The following is a 23,501-nucleotide window of genomic DNA, read 5'->3' as shown; positions in this document are numbered from 1 at the left end:
GGTTAGACATCTATTCTGTGAGTAATACAGAACTTCCAGGATAACAAGACAGTAATGAAAACGCAGCTTAGAAAAGCTAAGGAGGATTTCCTTCAGAACTGGAAGTCAGGTAATGGAACAGGCATGGTAGAATGCAAACAGAAATACTGGGGGGATGGGAGTGAGTATCTGGGATAGAATGTCTGAATCAGTAATTCTCACGTACCAGCATTAATATTATATGCTTGGTCTGCCTCATCTTGGCAATGTTCCATGACAGCCAGTACTTACCCTCACTAATTTGGAATTTTGCTTATATATAAAAAACATCCAACTTCTCATTTGGACAAACATTTTGCTCACATCTCTTTTACACCATCTATTCCCCACCAAAAAAAAAAAATCTAGCTCCTTGGTTTTCTGCATCTACTTAATGGTGAAAGGCACTGGATGACAAACTCAGCACAAATGTTGGTAGCTGATTGCCAAGTCACATTTTGTCAACTCTGACAAGTCATGTGACCAGCAGCCTAAGGAGAAGCACGTTGCTGCCACAGTGTTCACAGTTCCTGTCTGCTCAGAAAGCAAGAGACTAAGATACTGTATCATATATGAGTCTCCTGTGTACAGCATCTTCCATTAGGTTCTTCATGGCAGGATTTTTATTCATAAACCATTTGAAAAAATCATGTTAAGTGCTGTTATCACTTTACCACCCTGCAGAATAGAAAGGTCCATAATTTCCTGCCCTCTTTGCTCCTCTTCAGACCCACCATAAGGCCTGTATGGGCCAGAACTATCCCAAGGATTTTAAATGTATACTCAGTGAAAGTCACAGCAGCTAGCTCAGTTTAAAAACTGGGAAAAAAACACACACACACACACCTGTCACCACTAGGGCCACTGTGCAGAGCAGGCAGGAGCTTTCGCCTGATTGTTCTCCTTTCCCCTCCTTGACTCAGCCACTTGGCACACTGGTGAAGTCTATTGGCTGCAGAGCAGGAAGAGGAGAAACAAAGAGCTTGTCTACTCTACTGCTTAAGTCTATGTAACTTAGGTCACTCAGGGGGTGTGAAAAAAACACACACTCTGCGTAACATAAGTTACATCAACTTAAAGCAGTGACTACACCGCTTTAAGACGTTCTCCCACCAACATAGATTCTGCCACTCACTGAGGTGGAGTAATTATGCCGATGAGAGAGCGCTCTCCCATCAGCGTAGCGCAATAGTGAAGACAAGCCCAAAGAGTGACTGGGGAATAAGCAGTACCTGCCCATTTACAAAACACTACCACCAGGGGACCCAAAGGGAGGAAGGAGAGGTTAACACAGACAGGGAAAGGAGACAGAGATATAGGTATGGGAGAATATGGGAAGGAGGAGGGACATATCGTAAAGGGACACATGGGGATGTGGGAGCCCTGAACCTCCCCAATGCTTGAAAGGAGAAAAAAGAAAGAAGAAGCCCCACATGATCTTTTTTCTCCTCAAAGAAAGAGGGAAGGTACTGTCTGAAGATGCAAGGTGTGTGTGTAAGAACAACAGACCTGTCCTGTTACCACTTATTTGTCATACAGTAGCATCCACAATGGGGTAGGCACTATTCAAACACATAGTAAGACACAAGTCCCCCAAAAGTTACCAGAGGATCTGAAGATTCTAGAAAGGGGCAGTAGACCACTAGGCTTTCATATCAAGATAAAAGCTGAAGGAAGAAATCTGTCAGGATACTTGGGTTGTTTGGGTTTGAAGGATCACAGGTCCTTATACGAAGGCTTTCATAGCTGCAGATCAGCATCCAAACATCTGGCTACATATCTGAAACCCTGACCTTCAGAGGCCTTCATATTTAGAGTACATTAAAAATAATCTGAATATCAGATTTCAGAGTAACAGCCGTGTTAGTCTGTATTCACAAAAAGAAAAGGAGTACTTGTGGCACCTTAGAGACTAACCAATTTATTTGAGCATAAGCTTTCGTGAGCTACAGCTCACTTCATCGGATGCATACATGCATACATACACACAGAGTATGCATCCGATGAAGTGAGCTGTAGCTCACGAAAGCTTATGCTCAAATAAATTGGTTAGTCTCTAAGGTGCCACAAGTACTTCTGAATATCAGAGTGCACAGGCTACCCTCCAGTGGCTATAGAGCTTCAGCCCATTGGGCATATTTGCAGAATTGTCCATGTAGATGTAAGCAGAGTCAGGATGAGCTCTACCCTGACATCTGGTGGCGAGTCGTGGTGGGTTGTGGAAAAGAACTTCAGGGGCTGATCTCATTTGCATAGGCACACCCACCCCGTCTAGCTGGTCACTTTGGCTGCTGTAGGAGCCCCAGTTTCTCTGTTATTGGGGCAGGAATAAACTGTTATTATCCTGATTATGTGAATCAAGGTTAGTGGAACTGTACTTGGCCTTTTGTTATGATGGAGAGACTCACCATCAACTAAGCAGCACTTGCTAGGCAAGGGTCATGGGTTCCAAAACCCAGTGAATGGAGAGAGGCAGGGGATAGGTATTAATACCTGGTGGTATGGGCCCCTGGTGAGGGTCCTACATGCCAATTGCACTGTCTCCTCTCTCTACTGTGGAATATCAGAGCTAGTTTTGATTCCAATAGGAGTCTAGTTACAGACTGCTAATCTGAAATCACTTTGGGCCAATGGTACACCAGCACTGAGGCTCTCCTACTACAAGCTGAAATCACTAAAGAGCTAAACTTACTAAGAGCTGAAATCACTGAGCATTGTGTTAAGTAGTGGGGAGGCCCGAAGCTATATTGCAGAGCAGTTCGCGGGACGGCTGGAGCAGCTCATGGGATGGCTGGTGGAGCGGAGTGGAGCAGAGCAGGTTGCGAGACGGCTAGAGCTGCTCACGGGATGGTTGGTGGAGTGGAGCGGCTGCCAGAGCAGAGCAACTCGTGGGATGGCCGGTGGAGCAGAGCAGAGCCCCACAAAGAGGTGGGGCAATTGGCTTCGGCCCATGTAAGGTGCCCCTTACCCTCCCCCCCTCCCATTTCCACCCAGGTGGGAGGTAAAACTCTGCAGATAAACGTTTGAACTCTGGGGCTGCACTGACCAGGGACAGAGACTTTTGGGTTGTTGGATTTTTGGGACTTTGGGTGACTTTTGGGTTGCTGGACTCAAGAACCAAAGGCCCAATTTGCTTGGGGTGGGTTTCTGCTCATTGGTTGTGTTATGAATCCTGTTTGTGGTGTTTCCCCAACATAATGCCACATTGTTTCTCTCTGTTATTAAAAGGCTTTTGCTACACTCAGGCTCTGTGCTTGCGAGAGGGAAAGTATTGCCTCTTAGAGGCACATATTTGTCCCAGGTCACTGGATGGGGGCTCGAGCCGGTTTTGCATCGTGTTATTGGAATGGAACCCCTAGATACTGAACCCGGCCCTTGTTGCTGCCAACTCTGACGGGCAGAAGGGTTACATAAAATATCATTTTAAGATGTTCCAGCTCTGCCTTATTTTTCACTCTCGGACACCAACATGTTGACCCACAAAACTTTATAATATTAGAAATCTGAATTTATTCCAATATTTTTTCCCATTTGTTATCAAACAACCTCCTGAAGGAATAGTTTTAGGAGGGAATTTGTCTGTTTTAGAAGTCAAATAAGGCTATTTAATATAAGCAAGAAAATGTTTTTACATATTGCTGACACATGGATCTCTAAAACTAGAGATTTCAATTAAACCAGAGACTGAACCTTCAGAATAAATTGGAAGCTAATCATAGTAAAATACAGGACACAGAAATTAGAATAGTCAACCTCTGTCCAAGATGACTTGTCAAACACTATAATAGAAAGTAAGGCAGCACAAACAAGACAATGTAAGGCTAATCCTGCACCACTGAAATAATGGGCATGTTGTCATCAGAGTCAATGGGAACAGGACCTTAATGGCCAAAGCTAAATTAACTTGCAGGATTTCTTGAGTAACTGAATATTTTATTTTTTAATTTTGAGTAAATAAAGCTACAGAGCTGTCAGCTTACCCTCCTTCTGACACATGCACATACACAAAGCAGGTCTCTCTTTTTTCCCTGCAGACTAGGTAGGTCTGAGAATGCCTGTGTGATAACAGGAACTCTCAGATTGGCTCATTTATTTCCATTTTATTGCTTATTAACAAAAAGGGAAAAACTGCTTGCTTATTTTTCCTAATTTCTCACATATTATTATTATAATACATATTAACATCATGGCTTATGTCTCTTTGTTTCTTCCTTAAGCCTGGCATATTTCTTAAGGTATGTATTTAGAGCATGTGTCATTTTCTCAGCAATTTTTGAAATGTATGTTACAGACCTGACCAATTCCCTTTACTGGATGGTAACCAGTCCATTGAAACTGGACCCAATCTTTGAATCTCAGGAGTATCGCTTCTGTCTTGCGGGAGTTGTTAAATTGATAAAAATAAACCACCAAAAATGACATTTAGTTTTATGTAGATGTCCAAAAATCAGGGGTTTTCAGGGCTCTCTCTTTGTATGCACTGTAATGAGTAATGTATACTATACATAACATAACGTTATAGATGTATATATTATGTAAATTCATAATTACAGTAGTATATACGTTAATGAGTAATCTCTTTGTAATGTTCCCTAGTGCTCAGTTCCTAGTTCTCAGCTCTTTAACACAGTACTGATTCAAAGAGCACGAAGCTAAAATGCACTACTAGGGAACCTTTAGGGCGCACCAGTAGGGTCTACTTGGACCAATTAATGCACGTTAGTGCACTTTAGAAATCACACTCACATAGTTTGCACTACTGCTCTGTGTAGACAAGCCCTTAGATATAAGTAACCTTTCTGGGGTTTATTGGATAAACACCAGTTTAATTTTTTTCTTTTATAGGGGGTGTTTTATCCATGTTTATCAGTTAAAACTGAAAATCAGAAGCCATACTCATGTGCTTCCAAGCCAGCTGGGTCAAGGCAGTGTCTAACTCTGGACCTCTGTAACCGAAGAGCCTCTAGATGCCAACTGGCAGAGGGGTACAAGGATCCCCCAGATTTACCAAAAGACTGTCATGTAAGGTCTCTAATGAAACCATTGTCTCAATGGTCATCATAATCACTGCAAACCATATGTATGGCTGTTGTGAGGGGAGTTATGTATATGTACTGAAAATTATGTTCTTAAGGTCTGTGACTTGGGACGGCTCAGCAGAAAAGTGAAAAGAAGATATTCTTTCTTGTAAGAAATGTTTGTCTGTCTGTTTACATGTAAATTAAGTACTGTATGTTTCACAATGGGCCTTCACCTACAGTCTGAGCCAAATGTTAATGAAGGATTGTGAAATCTTCAAAGAGAGGATATTTACTGGAAGAAATAAACTAGCAAGGGAGACACTATTTACAAGTAAGGACAATGAACTTTTGGAGGCATAACTAAGGGCTATGGAGGTATATCCTCATTCCTACCCTTTGTGAGGCGAAGCCACAGCAGGCTTGATCTTATGATACAGGATCTCAGCCAAAGTGGTTGAAAACACTGGAGCAAGCTACTTTGTAGGAGATAGGGGAATGACTTGTTAGTTCAGTTTAGGCTCTAGAAAGCATGCTATTACTTTGTTTTATATGTAACCATTTGTTTCCAATATTTTCACTCTCTCACTTAAATCTCTGTTTTTGATAATAAAATTAGTTGTGTTTCCACAAGCTTTCTCTCTCTCCCCCTCTAAGTATAGTGTGTTCAACAGAGTGTGGATTATGAGCTAAATCTTTAATCTGGTACTTATAGATTCCTTTGGGAGTACTGAATCAGAGTTCTGTGAGTGTTCAGTGGAAGAGAGCGTGCTCAGAGGACTCAGGGGTAGTGTGTGCCTATTTCTAACCCATACAGAGACAACAAGGCTGATGGAGGGCCTGGATGGTCGAACTTGTGTTGTCAGAGGCTGGGGGTTACAGGGAGCTGATCCACAGCAGGCACAGACAAGACTTCTTCATGTTAAGGGCAAGTGGTGACAGAGTGCCTCGCATCCTTGGGGGCCCCTGGGAAGCATCACAGCCTCCAGGATACACTGACAATATACAGACCTCCTTTCTGGCCCCTTCCCTGGGATGTGGGATTCTGCAGTCCAACTGCCCTAGTCCCTGACTAGTGCTCTCATCTCCCATGCCTGCCCAGTCCCTTACGCAGACTCCCCCAGAGTTCCACCGCACTGCGAAGCACTCCAGTTTATAGTTTAACTCCTCTGGGACTACGTGGGTGGTAAACTAACAAAGACTTTTCACAGAAGTTCTTAAAACGACAAAGTCACTTTTATTCTCAAAGTATACAGGAGTTACACACCATTAAGTAAACAACTACAGCCTAAATGCTCTCTCTGCAGAGCCTAATACTTACCCACTTTGTGTGAGTTCTGAGCCCTGTGCGTACATCAGGTGAGTAGACTCATCCTGTCCTCTGCCTCTTGCAGTCCTGTTGCCTGACAGTTTTCAACCAGCGAGTGAATGAGAGACTCAAGCCTTTCAGTAAGATTTCTGTCCCCACCCATCAGGGGACCAGTCCTAGAGCCCAAACTGGGAAAACCAGCTTCCTTAGCCTGGCCACTGTATGTAACATTGTTAAGACAATCATAGCTGATGACTCTTGTGTTATCCGCACAGGGAGGTGTCAGACTTTACAATAGGGGTGGGCAAACTTTTTGGCCCGAGGGCCACATTGGGGTGCAAAACTGTATGGAGGGCTGGGTAGGGAAGGCTGTACATCCCCAAACAGCCTGGGCCTTGCTCCCTATCTGCCCCCCTCAGAACTCCTGACCTATCCAACCCCCCTGCTCTTTGTCCCCTGACCGTCCCCTCCCAGAGCCCCCGCCCCCTAACCAACCCCCGGGACCCCGCCCCCTATCCAACCACCCCCTGTTCCCTGTCCCCTGACCAACCCCCACCTGCAACCTCCACCCCATCCAACTGCCCCCTGCTCCCTGGCCCCTAACTGCCCCCCCGGGACCCCTTGCCCCTTATCCAACCCCACTTATCAAGTCCCGGCCCCCTTACCATGCCGCTCAGAGCAGCATGTCTAGCAGCCAAGCCGCCTGGCCGGAGCCAGATTCGCTGCCGCGCTGCCCTGCATGAGTGTGCTGCCAGCATGGCTGCCGGGGAGGGGGTACAGCAGGGGAGGAGCTGGGGGCTAGCCTCCTGGGCTAGGAGCTCAGGGTCCGAGCAGGATGGTCCCGCGGGCCAGATGTGGCTCGCGGGCCATAGTTTGCCCACCTCTGCATTACAATAAGCTGCTCTTACTTTGTCGCTGACATCTCTAGGCAGCTGCAGTTACATACTAAAAATGTAAGTTTCTTCAAAATGGTGCTTACGCTGTTGGGTTTAAGTAAAGGTCACTGTAACGGGGTCACACTCACCTCTCGCAAGTGCCCTCTGGCTGCGTACATGTGACTGCACTCTCTCTCTACCTGTTTGTGGTGGGTCTTCGGTAACTCAGCCCAAGCCACACGTGGTCTGTGTGACAAAAGCAAAGCAAACCCCTTTCAGGGTATAAGTCCAACTGCGGGCCTATTTCAGTGCCCTCTGTAAGGTCCTTTGATCTGCAGCCCTATCCTGGGGCTCACTCTTCAATTAGTCCAGCACGGCCTATCACAGTACCCTGGCCAAACTGTTTCTCAGCCCCTTCTGGGCTCCCTCAAATTATCCCTGCTCTTTGAGCAGTCCCGGCTTGGTGTGAGGCCATGTCCCCCGGGGCTCCCTCCCTAGAGGCTCTTCACCTCTCTATGCCTTTCTGGCCCCACCTCTTCAGCTGGGCCACTTAAAGAGTTCAGTTCCCCCTTCTGTGGCGCATCAAAGTCCAGGCCACTTTCCCAGTGGCTGGTGGGAGTGACCTAGGCCCGCGCTCTAGTCTGGGTCCCAGCCCTGGGACCTTATACCCAACAGCTGTCAGCCATGTCCCTTTAAATAAATTGTGCTGCTGCTACAATTCCCTTGGTCACTTCCCCACGGCTCCAGCATGTTATTCACCCTTACCTCAGGGCCTTATCCTGGTGGAGTCCCAGCCATCGGCGCTGACTCCACAGGTGCTCCAAGGCTGGAGCACTCATGGGGAAAAAATGGTAGGTGCTCAGCACCCACCAGCAGCCTCCCCGATCAGCACTTCTTCCTCCCGCCCACCAGTGGCCCCACCGATCAGCACCTCTCCCTCCCTCCCAGCACCTCCTGCCCACAGCGATCAGCTGTTCTGCAGTGTGCAGGAGGTGCTGGGGGGAGAGAGGGAGAAGTGGGGGCAGGAAGAGGTGGGGGAGGGGAGTTTAAGGGAAGGGATTGAGAGAGGGCGGGGCCCAGGTTGGAGCAGGGGTTGAGCACCTCCCAAGAACCAAAAAGTTGGTGCCTACAGTGCCAGCAGCCAGCCCAGAGCACCATCCACTCTCCTCCAGCTCTAGCAGGGAACTGAACTTGCCCTGGCCCTGCAGCTCTTATACTAGCCTACCAGGCCCTGATTGGCTGCTTCCCACACAGCTGCTCTAGGCAGCATGGAGGACCTCTCTACTGCCCTTTTCTGGGGTGGAGTGTAACAGGGCCACAAGACCTCCAGCAGGGGGCCTCAGGACGTAGTCCACCCCATCACAGTCACTATCTGTAAACAGATGTATACAGACCTACACCTTCCCAATGGTGCAGCTCAATGTACATGCTGGTATTCATGAAAGCTTGACAGACCCATGACTACAGCAATCTTGCCTGTCTCTCTTGCTTGTTTATTTTTTAGGTTCAGAAGATAAATGTTTCCACACGACTCAGCGTGCACGCACATCATTTAATAGAACTTAGACTGCAAACTTAAACTGCTCCTTTGGTTTTAATGCCTCTTCCCTATTTAATTTGTATTATATAAGACTCAACCAACTGCCAGCTCAGCAATGGTTCTTTTCATTCACATTATTAAGTGAAGATAAATCCAGTCTCAATCAACTACGAGAGTTGAATTCTGGTTATATATTAGTCAATAGCATGTGAACAGGTGGCATCAGCTATGCATAGCCATGTTTCTACCTGCATTTTTCAGAGTTTATGGATATTAAATCTCTACCCATTTTGTAATTTTTACACACACCTTGCATCAGGACAGTTAAGAGCTACTTGATAAATGGTCAGAACTCCAGATGGACAGAAGCTCTAGAAGGATGGGGCTCTCTACCAGCATCTATTGGCGAACAAGGAAAAGTATGGGTATAGAGCGTTTATTTACATAATCTGTCTACCTAAAAATTCTCCAGTGACACTTTGGAGAGTCAGAAGAACTGTGTACAAACTCCAAATTGATGGGGTAATGGGACTGAACTCCGAGAGGAAGTAGTAAGGAGCTCCTACTCGTGGCAAGGAATGGCTTCCTGGTGGCAAGCACTCTGCTCAGGTATCCAGGAACCCCTGAAGACTTTATGAGATACTGCAGTCTCATTTCTGCACCAAGAATTAACATAGAGGCATCTTTTGTTGAAGCCACAGAAGGCATCAACAAAGCACCTACCCAACACCAATAAAGCTGAAATGACTATTGCTGGGTTAGGAGTTGGAGCCTCAAGACCAGGTCAGGCAGCATTTTTCCTAGGGACTGGAGACTGGCTTGCCTGAGTGCACTCCCAGGTTCTGGGACTAAACTACCCACTGACACCAAACCATGAGTGGGGTTTAGTGGAGGCAGCAGGGGGGACAATTACAGGTTAAAGGACATTTGCTTATCAGACACTGACTAGCATATATAGGGATCTGAATTAAAGATCTACTGCCAAAGATAGCATGTAAGTGTGTGTTTTATGTATTATCAATTTATATATATAGCAGATGTTTTTCCCAAGTTGATTTGGTGTTCCTGTGCCCCTAATAAAGTTTTGCCCTGTTTTATAAGCAGACTCAGGGAGAAAGGCTGGGTATTAATACTTGGTGGCATGGGCCCCCTGGTGAGGGCCTTACATGCTATATGGGGGGGAGGGATAGCTCAGTGGTTTGAGCATTGGACTGCTAAACCCAGGGTTATGAGTTCAATCCTTGAGGGGGCCATTTAGGGATCTGGGGCAAAAATTGGGGATTGGTCCTGCTTTGAGCAGGGGGTTAGACTAGATGACCTCCTGAGGTCCCTTCCAACCCTGATATTCTATGATTCAGTGCTTGCAAGGAGGGATGTATTGCCTGTTAAGGGTGTCTACGGAAGGTATTTAGTGATCCAATAAATATTGGATGGGGGCATATGCCAGTGGTGTTCATTAATTTTAAGAGGAACATCTAGACATTTGAACCTGACCCTTGTTGCTGCTGACACCTGGCAGGATGGTTACATGCCAATCCCTTACTACTTTACACTGCATCTACAACAGAGATCAACAGAAAGATAGAGAAGCAATGCCAGCCCCTTCACTTTTTCATCCTCTCTTCCCTCCACAAGAATTCAAGACAGATCAAAGGCCTTCTCCACCTCTGTAGCAATAATACCACATTTTCCTCTCGTCTTATTGGTTAAGTATGTTTCAAAGTTTAGTTACAGTCATAAAACAGGAACTTAGGGCCAAAATGGACAAGAAATATGAAGGGCAGTGGTCAGGACGCACTCTTCCTAGCCTCTATGATATATTAATATATCCAAAAGAGAAAAGTCTAGCAGTCAGCAGTGCTGAAGTAATGATGCTGGGATCATTACAGAAACAATTAGATACCAGCTTGGGGAAAAAGTATTAAAGTACACTGCCCAAATGGATGCTCTACAACTTGCATGTCAAGCCAAATAATAATGAAGACTCACTCTAGATGACAGTATCCATAGGCATTTTGTTCTGCCAATAAGCAGCAGCCTAATAAATGTCAGTGCCACTTGATTAAGGTATGTTAATATTATGAAGACAAAGTGTGTTCACCTTCATAAAGAGAGTGAAAGGCAAAATACAATGATGTCAGCCTGGAGGTTTGGCAACTGTGCTAAACATTGCAGTATGTGAGAGACCTTGAGAAATGTCAAGAATGAGACATTCAGACTCCTGGAGGGTCTTCAAAAAAGCTAATGGTTTTTTTAATGGTAAATAAAAATAGAACATAGTAGTGAAATCAATGGGACTACTCACATGTGGAAAGTTTAGCATACGCATATGCGTTTGCAGAATCAGTTTGCAGAAACCCTATCTTAAAGGGTTCAGGAAGTCTCTTCTCTATTGATATGCTGGGATTTGAACCACCTATCTTGTAAGATGATTTTAATAGGACTCTGCATGAGCATATGGGTCCACTCACACAGATCAACTTGCAGGACTGAGGCCTAAATTAGTTAAGGACTTGATGGAAGAATCACTTGGTGAAGTTTTATGATCTGTGTTATACAGAAAGTCAATTAAATTATCATAATGGTCCATTTTGGTCTTAGAACTCTATAAATCAATGAGTTTCATAAACTATATGCATAAGTGCCCCAATCACTGAAAGGAGGACAAACTCCCTCAACAGGTAAGAAAGAGATAATCTCCATTTCTTTACAACACACAAAAAACAAAACAACAACAAAAAAACAGCTGCCAAGAACTAGCACCTTTGAAGCAAAACAGACGTTAATTCCCAAAAGCTATTCATTTCACATACATAACAAAACAAGAGAAATTATTTCCATTATATTATAAACTATAACTTAAGATAGGTCAAAAACAAAACCGTGTATCAGAAGACTCTCAAACTTGTGGAAAACTGGATCCAGCTGTACATCCAAACTTTTAGGCTGGCTCCCTATCTCTGGGCTGAACTGAAATTCTAAACACCCCTGGACTTTGAGGAGCTCAGATACAGATCTGAAATTTATAATTTAAGTCCATATCTAGCTATGACACAGAACATGTTTTGATTGGTGCTCAAATTAGAAAAACTTGTTGGCTCTGCATTGCTTTCCAGAGTAAAAATTTATTTTTTTGTCACCCATATCAGTTGAATATACACTCAGAGCATTTCTGATTCATAAGATGGGAGTCCTTTGGTATGTAACCATCTTTCAAAATACAACTGCGGTGTAAGCTGCTATTTGTGCTCAGATGGTGTGAGTGTTCTATGGACATGTTTTTCATATCTTCCTGACTCACTGGCTTACATTTAATCTTTATTTGACCAAGGCTTAAGAACTGCTCTCTAACCTTAAGATTGATTTTAGGAGCAATTCACAAGTCTCAATTAAGCAGCAAATTTAGATCCATTATTCTGGATGTATAGTTTGGATTATTTTTTTCCAATGTGCATTACTTTGCACTTATCAGCGTTGAATTTCATCTGCCATTTTGTCACCCAGTTAAGTGAGATCCCTTTGTAATTCTTCACAGTCATCTTTGGCTTTAACTATCTTAAGTAATTTTTTATCATCTGCAAATTTTGCTACCTCACAGTTCACCCCTTTTTTCAGATCATTTATGAATACAATGAACAGCACTGGTCCCAGTACACATCCTTGGGGGACCCAGATACTTACCTCTCTTAATTGTGAAAACTGACTATTTACTCCTACCCCTCATGTCTTATCTTTTAATGAGGTACTGGTCCATGACAGAACCTTCCCTCTTATCTTAGGACTCCTTACTTTGCTTTGGTGAAGGACCTTGTCAAAGGCTTTCTGAAAGCCCAAGTGCACTATATTGAGTGCATCACCTTTGTCCACATACTTGCTGTCAACGTCAATGAATTCTAACAGATTGGTGAGGCATGATTTCCCTTTACAAAGTCCCTGTTGATTCTTCCCCATGTATCATGTTCATCTATGTGTCTGATAATTCTGTTGTTTGCTATAGTTTCAACTAATTTGCCAGGAACTGAAATTAGATTTACTGGCCTGTAATAATCATAGAATCATAGAATATCAGGGTTGGAAGGGACCTCAGGAGGTCATGTAGTCCAACCCCCTGCTCAAAGCAGGACCAATCCCCAATTAAATCATCCCAGCCACGGCTTTCTCAAGTCTGACCTTAAAAACTTCTAAGGAAGGAGATTCCACCACCTCCCTAGGTAACGCATTCCACTGTTTCACCACCCTCTGAGTGAAAAAGTTGTTCCTAATATCCAATCTAAATCTCCCCCACTGCAACTTGAGACCTTTACTCCTTGTTCTGTCATCTGCTACCACTGAGAACAGTATAGATCCATCCTCTTTGGAACCCCCTTTCAGGTAGCTGAAAGCAGCTATCAAATCCCCCCCCTCACTCTTCTCTTCCGTAGACTAAACATCCCCAGTTCCCTCAGCCTATCCTCATAAGTCATGTGTTCCAGTCCCCTAATCATTTTTGTTGCCCTCCGCTGGACTCTCTCCAATTTTTCCACATCCTTCTTGTAGTGTGAGGCCCAAAACTGGACACAGTACTCCAGATGAGGCATCACCAGTGTCGAATAGAGGGGAACGATCACGTCCCTCGATCTGCTGGCAATGCCCCTACTTATACATCCCAAAATGCCATTGGCCTTCTTGGCAACAAGGGCACACTGTTGACTCATATCCAGCTTCTCGTCCACTGTCACCCCTAGGTCCTTTTCTGCAGAACTGCTGCCGAGCCATTTGGTCCCTAGTCTGTAGCGTGCATTGGATTCTTCTGTCCTAAGTGCAGGACTCTGCACTTGTCCTTGTTGAACCTCATCAGATTTCTTTTGCCCCAATCCCCCAATTTGTCTAGGGCCCTCTGTATCCTATCCCTATCCTCCAGCGTATCTACCTCTCCTCCCAGTTTAATGTCATCTGCAAATTTGCTGAGGGTGCAATCCACACCATCCTCCAGATCATTTATGAAGATATTGAACAAAACCAGCTCCAGGACCGACCCTTGGGGCACTCCACTTGATATCGGCTGCCAACTAGACATGGAGCCATTGATCACTACCCGTTGAGCCTGACAATCTAGCCAGCTTTCTATCCACCTTATAGTCCATTCATCCAGCCCATATTTCCATAAAGTCAAGGAACAACACGTCCACTGCTTTCCCCTCATCCACAGAGCCAGTTATCTCGTCATAGAAGGCAATTAGATTAGTCAGGCATGACTTGCCCTTGGTGAATCCATGCTGACTGTTCCTGATCATTTTCCTCTCCTCTAAGTGCTTCAGAATTGATTCCTTGAGGACCTGCTCCATGATTTTTCCAGGGACTGAGGTGAGGCTGACTGGCCTGTAGTTCCCAGAATCCTCCTCCTTCCCTTTTTTAAAGATGGGCACTACATTAGCCTTTTTCCAGTCGTCCGGGACTTCCCCCGATCGCCATGAGTTTTCAAAGATAATGGCCAATGGCTCTGCAATCACATCAGCCAACTCCTTTAGCACTCTCAGATGCAACACATCCGGCCCCATGGACTTGTGCACGTCCAGCTTTTTTAAATAGATTTATTCATGTTATTTTCTAAATAATAGTCATGATTGCCTCTGGAGCCTTTTTTAAAAATAGGCATTACAGTATCTAGCCTCTTGTCATCTGTTACAGAGGCTGATTTAAGTGATAGGTTACATACTGCAGTTAGTAGCTCTGCTATTTCACATTAGAGTTCCTTCAGAACTGTAGGGTGAATACCATCTGATCTTGGTGACTCATAATTGTTTAATTTATCAATTTGTTCCAAAACTTGCTCTACTGACACCTCAAATCAGGGACAGGTTCTCAGATTTGTCACCTAAAAAGAATGGTTAGCATGTGAGAATCTCCCCAATCTCTGCAGTGAAGATGGATGCAAAGAATTCATTTAGCTTTTCTACAAAGGCCTACTCTTCTTTGAGAGCTCCTTTAGCACATTGATGGTCCAGTTTGACTGTTTGGCAGGCCTCCTACTTTTGATGTACTTAATTTTTTTGTTAGTTTTTGTGTCCTTAGCTAGTTGCTCTTCAATATTTTTCTTGGCCTGCCTTATTATACTTTTACATTTGACCAGCTAGAGTTTATGCTCCTTTCTATCTTCCTCACTAAAATTTCACTTCCAATTTTTAAAGGATGCCAAACAATCCCCCAGCCTCATCATCAGAAGCAAACTCCCCAGAACACACCAACTCAAAGCAGCACCAGACCCTGCCAGAACAAGAGATGCAAGACTTATAGACATTTTCCACTGCTACGATGATCAGCACCCCCCACAACACACCTTTGAAGATTCATGGGTCCCACACATGAGGTACAACATCTGGTGTACCTTGTCCAGTGCACTAAATGCCCCAAGAACAACTATGTGGGTGAAACTATACAACTCCTAGGCTCTCAAATGAACTCTCACAGAAAAATGATAAAAAGATAAAACCACCATATTACCAGTGGGTGAATATTTTTCACAAAGCGATCACTCTATAGCTGATCTCTCATCCCTCATCCTCAAAGAAAAACTGCACAACTCCCTTGAAAGACAAGCCTGGGAGCTTAAATTCATAACTTTGCAAGATACTAAAATTCACCGACTGAATAGAGACACTGGATTTAGGACTTATTACAACAACCTGTAACCCACTAAGCTCCCCTACCACCCACCTCCCGCCATAACTGGAGATATGTTAACTCATCACTTCACCTTGAATGGTACTTTGAAATACATGTTAACTACTCATATTAAACAATCTGTTCCACCTTGTATTTAGCCATGATACTGTGAGCACATTTCCCAGATCTGAAGAAGAGCTATGTGTAAACTCAAAAGCTTGTCTCTCTCACCAACAGAAGTTGGTCCAGTAAAAGATATTACCTCACCCAATTTGTCCATTTAGACTTCTAGTATTTATATATAAGCCCTTACACATTTTATTACTATTCTGTTGCTTGCCTTCATGTGTTACAGTTAAATGGGACTCTTTTACATTTGACTGTTCTTCAATAGCACCTATCTGTACTTTATCAATTTCTTTCCTTTTTATGACAGGTTTCAGAGTAGCAGCAGTGTTAGGCTGTATTCGCAAAAAGAAAAGGAGTACTTGTGGAACCTTAGAGACTAACACATTTATTTGAGCATAAGGCATTTTCCACTGAATGCATCCGATGAAGTGAGCTGTAGCTCATGAAAGCTTATGCTCAAATGAATGTGTTAGTCTCTAAGGTGCCACAAGTACTCCTTTTCTTTTTCCTTTTCATGAGGATATACAGTTCCGCCCTTAATAAATTCATCCATAGGGGATATGTCTGCTCAAATTGTGTGCTCCTCCACACCTTGCCCATTTAAAATATAGGCAGAACTTCCTTGCAATGACCTTTAGGGCGAAAGACACAAGGAGTTTCCTGGTATTTTACACAGGGGTGTTATTTAGATGCTTTTCATAATCTAAGAACCCTTCCACCCAGGTCGTGGATAGTGGAACCATGCTTGTGTCATTCGAACTTGTCAAGAAGCTTTTGTAGAGCTAAAGTCCTGTGTGGTCATTTTTCCCGTGTTAGCTTATTTGGAACCAAACAGTAAGAGGAATGGGAGTGAGAGGTGGATGGCAGGTCCTACTTGTCCCAAGTGATACAAGGCAAAGAAAAGATATATGTTTATATCATAAAGCTTCTATCTGTCCAGAGAAGTACAGCATATACCCACACACACACACAAACACGCAAAATAAACTGCTAGCTGTACTGACCATTATGAGACACTTCATGCATTATCTCTTGGGGAAATGGTTTACCCTGAGGATGTAGCACACATCCCTGAGGAGACTGCAGAATTTTCAGCATCCACAAGGACAGCTGGCTTCATGGTTAGCGCAGCTATCTCATTTGAATTATAAAATTGTGTATTGCCCAGGGAAAGCATATCATCATATTAATCAATTCACAGGAGAAATCCAGGTGTGACAGATCACTCTGGCCAGATATACGAGTTATAATCTTATGAGCCAATGCGTTATAAAAAATTTGTTTTTAATTTCTGTATGGCTTCTATCTAAAGAGCTGTCATACTATAAGGGCTCAGCAAAATCTTAGCTCTTTGTTAAATTTTCAATAGTAAGTAAAGTATTGCAATTGTGCAGCGGTGGTTAGCCATGTTGGACCCAGGATATTGTATTGTATGTGCACTTTGCAAGCTTTTCAAACATGGTTTACCAGAAGTTTGTCACGTTTGAAGATATCTGATTTAGAAGTAACAGACACTTGTCCTCACTGAGAACGAAGTCATTGAGAAGTAGGACATTTTTAAAATTAGCTGCTTTGGAGTTATCTGATCACAAAGAGCTTCTGAAAAAAACACTTTTATTTAGAATACTGAGATATGGGATCACTGAAAAAACCGCCAAACAGAGTTTTATAAAACTTCCCTGAAACATCCATCTTTGGATTCAGAACAGTGATGAGACACTTGAGCCCAAAGCGTAAATACCTCCCACCCCCCACAAAAATTATGCCTGTGTTTTCAGGTCAACTATAACAAAAGTATCACCAACAACATAATATTTCCACAGAACAGAAGAATAGCATGTACAATACTAAAAACTCCAAATCAGAAAGGTATGAATAACTTTCCTATATTAAACTTTTACCAGAAATAATTTCATCTGAGCAGCAAGTTAAAAATATAGCAATCCCTGTAGCTCTGTGTGAACAGAGGACCCTATTCTTACATATTGAGAAATTAAATAATAATACTAATAGTAGCCAAGAGTGCTCTCTCTCTCTGTCTCTCTCATGATAAATGGCATAGGAGGGAGCTTTACATGAGGAAGTCTCTAAAAGGATTTCTTCCTGGAGATTACCTCAATTTGTTTCAGAGAAAACTGCCACAAACATCAAAGACATCTATGGGATCCACAGTAGGCCAGACCCATCCACACGTAGTCCTGTACCCCGGCAGCTGTCTCCCCACTCCTTTGTATCATGGCTCCAGAGAAGAGCCACCAGAATGATTAAAGGATTAAAAAACATGCCTTATAGTTACAGACTCAAGGAGCTCAAGCTATTTAATTTATCAAAGAAAACATTTAGGGGTAACTTGATTACAATCTATAAGTAAGTACAAGGGGAACTAATATTTAATAACAGGCTCTTCAATCTAGCAGAGAAAGGTATAACACAACCCAATGGCTGGAAAATGAAGCTAGACAAATTCAGACTGGAAATAAAGCATACATTTTTAATGGTGAGAGTAATTAGCCATTCAAACAATTTACCAAGGGTTGTGGTGGATTCTTCATCACTGACACACATTAAAATCGTGATGGAATGTTTTTCTAAAAGATGCGCCATAAGAACTATTTTGGGGAACTTCTATGGACTGTGTTATACAGGAAGTCAGACTAGATCAGGGGTTGACATCAGGATTGCAAAACTGTATGGAGGGCCGGGTAGGGAAGGCTGTGCCTCCCCAGACAGCCTGGCCCCCACCCCCAATCCACCCCCTCCCACTTCCCGCCCCCTGACTGCCCCCCTCAGAATCCCTGACCCATCCAACTCCCCCTGCTCCTTGTCCCCTGACCGCCTCTTCCCGGGACCCTACCCCATCCCCTGTCCCCTGACCTCCCGACCCCTATCCACACCCCCGCCCCCTGACACACACACACCCAGACTCCCATGCCTATCCAATCCCCCTCATTCCTGGTCCCCTGACCACCCCATCCAACACCCCCCTGCTCCTTATCCAAGCCTCCTGCCACCTTACCATGCCACTCAGAGCAGCAGGAGCTTGCAGCCGCGCAGCCCAGCCAGAGGCAGCTATGCTGCCCAGAGCACTGGCGACACACCAAGCTGAGGCTGTGGGGGAGGGAGGGACACCGGGGAAGAGGCCGGGGCTAGCCTCCCCGGCCTGGAGCTCAGGGGCCAGGCAGGACAGTCCCGCAGGCTGGATGTGGCCCGCGGGCCGTAGGTTGCCCTTCTCTGGACTAGATGATCACAATGGTCCTGTCTGGCCTTTTAATCTAGACTACCAGGGGCTTTCAAACCTCCCCACCCAGGTGCAGTAGTTCCTGAGTACCCTGGGAAGATATGAGATCTAGAGAAAAAGTTAATAGAGCTACAGCTGTATTTACTTTTCTGTGTATCTTCCAAAGAGCCAGAGTGGGGACAATTTGCATCCCCTATGTCTTGTCCACAGCTTGACTCCAATTCAAGCTCAGACCACACAGAGAGCCCTCCAAATGATACAGGAAGAGGGGAGGGCATATTGTCCTGGAGGTGGCAGAGCTCCCCTTCTTCATGGAGGGGATCCATATATGGATGATCCTTCCATGTTCAGATCAAAGGGGGAAATGATCTGGCCACTGCTGCTTTTGTTATAAAAGTATATAATGCCAAAATATTTAATGTGGTGACACATGAAGTTACTATTTTTAAAAGGTTCTAACTCTCAAACTCAGAGAGAGTCCAGTAAAAAGAGAGTACACCTGAACAGTAATTTGTGAAAATGGGGAATAAATGCCTTGTAGGCAATCCTGGAAAACTTTGCCCTTATGAAATACCATTTATACACATGCAATTCAGAGTCATCTAGTGCATTCCAAACACTAAAGTATTGCTTTTCAAAAGTACGTTTGTATCAGAATAACTCCCATTAGAGGCAGAGAAAAACACCCCTACCCCATCCTTCAGAACTTGAACAATGATAAGAGAGAATGTACAACTCTCTACAGGCAGAAGCCTGCACTACTGAAGTCAGTTGCAAAACTCCCATTGCCTTAAGTGGTACAGAGTCAGGTCCTATTCTAGATTGAAACGAAAAAGCAGTACCAATTAAAATTTCATCACAAAAAACAAATATGCTCTAAACACTTCTCTAGTACAGTTTTTTAAAAGTCCAAGATAAAATAAAAAGTTGGAACAAATATTTCTTCAAAAATAACAATGCTTTTTATTTTAAACCTTTTAATCCTTCAGAACTGCTTCAGAACTGCTTTTAATCCTTCAGAAAAGTATATCCAAAGAGTAGTATATTTTTTTCACTAGAACTGAATACAGAAATCACCTGATTTCTATTATTCTGAAACCTGCAATGTTTTAAAATCTATACTAATTTTTCCTGTGCATTTCTGCTAGTGCCAAAAAACTTTATATAATTCAATTTATAATGAAAGTAAAACAGTTTTACTGTTACACTATTGCATATCATTAGTGTTATCAGCATGTATTTGTCTAAAGTATCAGGACCATTCCGAACATAGACTACCTTCATTTATTGCAAGGAACAGTGTGTATAAAAGTGTGCTGAGCTAGCAAAATGTTATTTAACTCTGTCTCTGACAAATCTGCAAGCACCAGCTCTCACAGCAATGTATTTAAAAGATCTCCAATAATCAATCAAATGAACAGGAATCCAATAAAGCACTTTACCGTACCTTCTCAGGGTCAGTTAGTTAATTTAGTAATAGATTTGCACATAAGAAGTTGCCTTTCTATATAACTGTCATTTCTTAATGGAGAATCCTCACAAGTGCTTCATGATTTATGTCATGCATACAATTAATTTCAATCAATGAAACAGGCCATCAACTGTACCGAAAATATGGTCTAGTTCAATCAGTTTAGCAGCATTCAGAAGCCTCCACAAGATGAGGCATGTATTTTCCAATCAGCACCCCTACCTAATTATTGATTGTGAGCAGTTATTCACTTTTTTCACATTCCTGGAAGCTTTTCCACCCCAAAGCACTACGTCTGGTAATGACATGGCAATGTGGCTATGGAACCTCACACATACTTAAGAGCTCAAGAAGCTCAAATTATCGTCCTTTGAAATTAATAATTCTTCTCATAAATGGTAAATAAAAATACTGAAAAACATAGAAAGGTTTGTGTTTTTGTAAATTTAATTTAAATTCCCATCCGAGTGTTCATCTGAAGCATTACCACTACTGGTAGCAAATAGGTTTAACTTTATAACCCAGCACATCAGACTCCCTTTGTCAGAAATAAGGTGACAGGGCCTGCTTGGTTACACCAGCATGATCCATACATATTCAATTCTGGGAATAGGGAAAATGATCCTTTTCGAGCTGGATTGCCTGTTTTCACATGGGGAAGATCAGTATCTGAAGTGGACAAATGACAATCTCTGGGTAAGTCTATACTGTGATAAAATACCGTGTGAATCAGCTGACCTGGGCTCCAAGACTTGGTGCTGTGGGTATGTCTACTCTGCAATTAAAAACTCATTCATGGGGTTGGGCTACAGGGCTAAAAACTGCCATGTAGATGTTCGGGAACCCAGGTTCTGAGACCCTCCCCCCTCGCAGAGTAGACATACCCTGTGATTTCAATTTCACTTACTAAGTTCTTGGAAATGTGGGGGTTTGTACTAGCAAATTGGGCCTAGACCCCTTACAGAAAATGGTAAATCCGGTAAGCAACTGCTGCAGACACAGTTGAATGAGATCATTCGTGCCTCCCTCAGCAAAGGCAAGAAACCAGTTTCTCTCAAACGACAAGTTGTTAGGCTTTGGCTAAAGACATCATCTCCTGATATTATTCCTAACTTGCTCTTTCTGGTAGAGGGTACTGAAGTAAGTCTAGCACCCCTGAGAGGCGGGGCTCAGGCTTCGGCTTCAGCCCTGGGCAACTTCAAGTTACAGCCCCCGCTCGGGACAGTGGGGCTCGGACTTCGGCTTTGGCCCCCCCGTCCAGGTCAGTGGGGCTTGGGTGGGCTCAGGCTTCGGTCCTTCCCCCTGGGGTCATGTAGTAATTTTTGTTGTCAGAAGGGGGTCGCAGTGCAATGAAGTTTGAGAATCGCTGACTTAGGTGGACCAGACATGTCATCAGAATGGAAGACCACTGACTCCAAAACAGACCCTGTATGGGGAGCTGAGTCAGGGCAAAAGAAAGAAGGGTCGTCCGTAGGAGCGCTTCAAAGAGAACTTGAAGAGCAATCTCCAGTGAGTTAGCATCAAAGAACTCGAGCAAATGGCTCAGAAAAGGACTCACTGGCGGTCTCTGACAAGATTAGCATGCAACAGGTTCGAGTGGGATTGAAGAAATTGTTTCCAGGCTGCACATGAAAGGCACCACAGAGCTGCATCATCAAATATGACGGATATGGACTTCCCATGTCCTCAGTTAGGCTGACTCTGTGCATCAGTGTTTGGACTTCAGAGCCACCAGCATAGCCACAGAGGAGAATTGAAACAATATAATCATCAGCAGCAACAATGGCCTACTACTACTGCTATCTGGAGGTCAAACACACAACACATGGTTCTTGCATTTCAGATTATTTGGAAGCGACAGCTGATGCATAATATGGTTGGTATTTGCTCAAAAGCAATAGCAGAAGACAGCGTATTATATACCCTTTAAAGTCTCTCAGTGCTTTCCATGCGTTTCTGGGTGTGATTCAAGTTACCGATACAATGTTTAAAGTTCTCCATGGTTCGGGTCCTAGCTACATGAGAAACTGCCTTTCCCCTCCACATCACAACAACAGTCCCTCCATCTGAATGTCCAGGACGTGGACACAAAGTATTTTCAAGTGGAAGACTCTGGCGACGAACAGCAGAGAGGCTAACAGAGGGAGTTTGCCTGGGATCTGTCTGAGAGGAGGTACACTAAGGGCTGCATTAGGGAGACTGTGTTGGTGAGTATCTGAGAGTCTGTTGTGCGGACAGTTTGACAGTGTGCTTGATTGGTTGTCTGTTTGAAAAGTGTGAATTGGGAGTGCTTTGTTCCAGGTGAGCCTTGAGTGGGCCTGACAGTTATAAAAATCCAGTCAGCTGCGAACCAGCTGAGCGGCAAACAGCAGAGAGGCTAAAAGAGAGAGTTTGCCTGGGAGTTTGCCTGGAGAAAGCCCACCGAGGCTTACATCTTGCCGGCTTCTCTGAGTAGTTACTACAACTCCTGAGGAAGCTCGTAGAAGGAAGGTAATATGGATGGGGATCGTTCAGCTGTTGTGACCTGCACTGGATGTGTCATGTTTGTCTTTCTTCCACAGGACAGAAGCGACTTTGTCTGTACAAAGTGCAAGCTGGTCTCCATATTGGAAGAGAAGGTTCAAGGTCTGGAGAAACAAGTATCGACCCTGCGTTGCATAAGAGAAACTGAAGATTTCCTGGACAGACGTCAGGATATGATTCTACGGGCACAATGTTCTGAAGATTCAGAGCAAGCTGCACAGTGGGGACAGGAGGACGGTGAAGAAATTTGGCAGCATGTGACCTCCAGAAGAAGAAAGAGGAGCGTCCATGTACCAGCAGCGCAGATTCAGTTAAGCAACCGTTTTCATGTTCTCGCCACAGGTACTAATGCGGAGAGTGGACTAGACAATACATCTGAGGAAAGGGAACAGAAGGAGACTCCACCGATTGGAAGGCATGAGATGCACTGTCCTTGGGATGGGGGTTCCACGACCACCACTCCGAAGAGGAGGAGGCGGGTGGTAGTGGTCAGGGACTCTCTCCTCAGGGGGACTAAGTCATCTATCTGCCACCCCGACAGGGAAAACCGAGAAGTCTGCTGCTTGCCAGGAGCTAGGATTCACGATATGACAGAGAGACTGCCGAGACTCATCAAGCCCTCTGATTGCTACCCTTCCTGCTTCTCCACATGGGCACCAATGATACTGTCAAGAATGACCTTGAGCGGATCACTGCAGACTACGTGGCTCTGGGAAGAAGGATAAAGGAGTTTGAGGC

General features: G+C 44.1%; 1 protein-coding gene across 2 annotated transcripts in view; it reads right to left on the bottom strand.

The window, feature by feature from the left end:
• Positions 1 to 23,501, bottom strand: part of GRIP1 (glutamate receptor interacting protein 1) — a 556,578-nt gene that overhangs the window by 407,389 nt on the left and 125,688 nt on the right. The window lies entirely within an intron of this gene.

The sequence above is a fragment of the Lepidochelys kempii genome, chromosome 1, assembly GCF_965140285.1.
Source record: "Lepidochelys kempii isolate rLepKem1 chromosome 1, rLepKem1.hap1, whole genome shotgun sequence".
NCBI classification, from domain to species: domain Eukaryota; kingdom Metazoa; phylum Chordata; order Testudines; family Cheloniidae; genus Lepidochelys; species Lepidochelys kempii.
The sequence above is the reverse complement of the archived record's forward strand: the minus strand, read 5'-3'. Positions and strand labels throughout refer to the sequence as shown.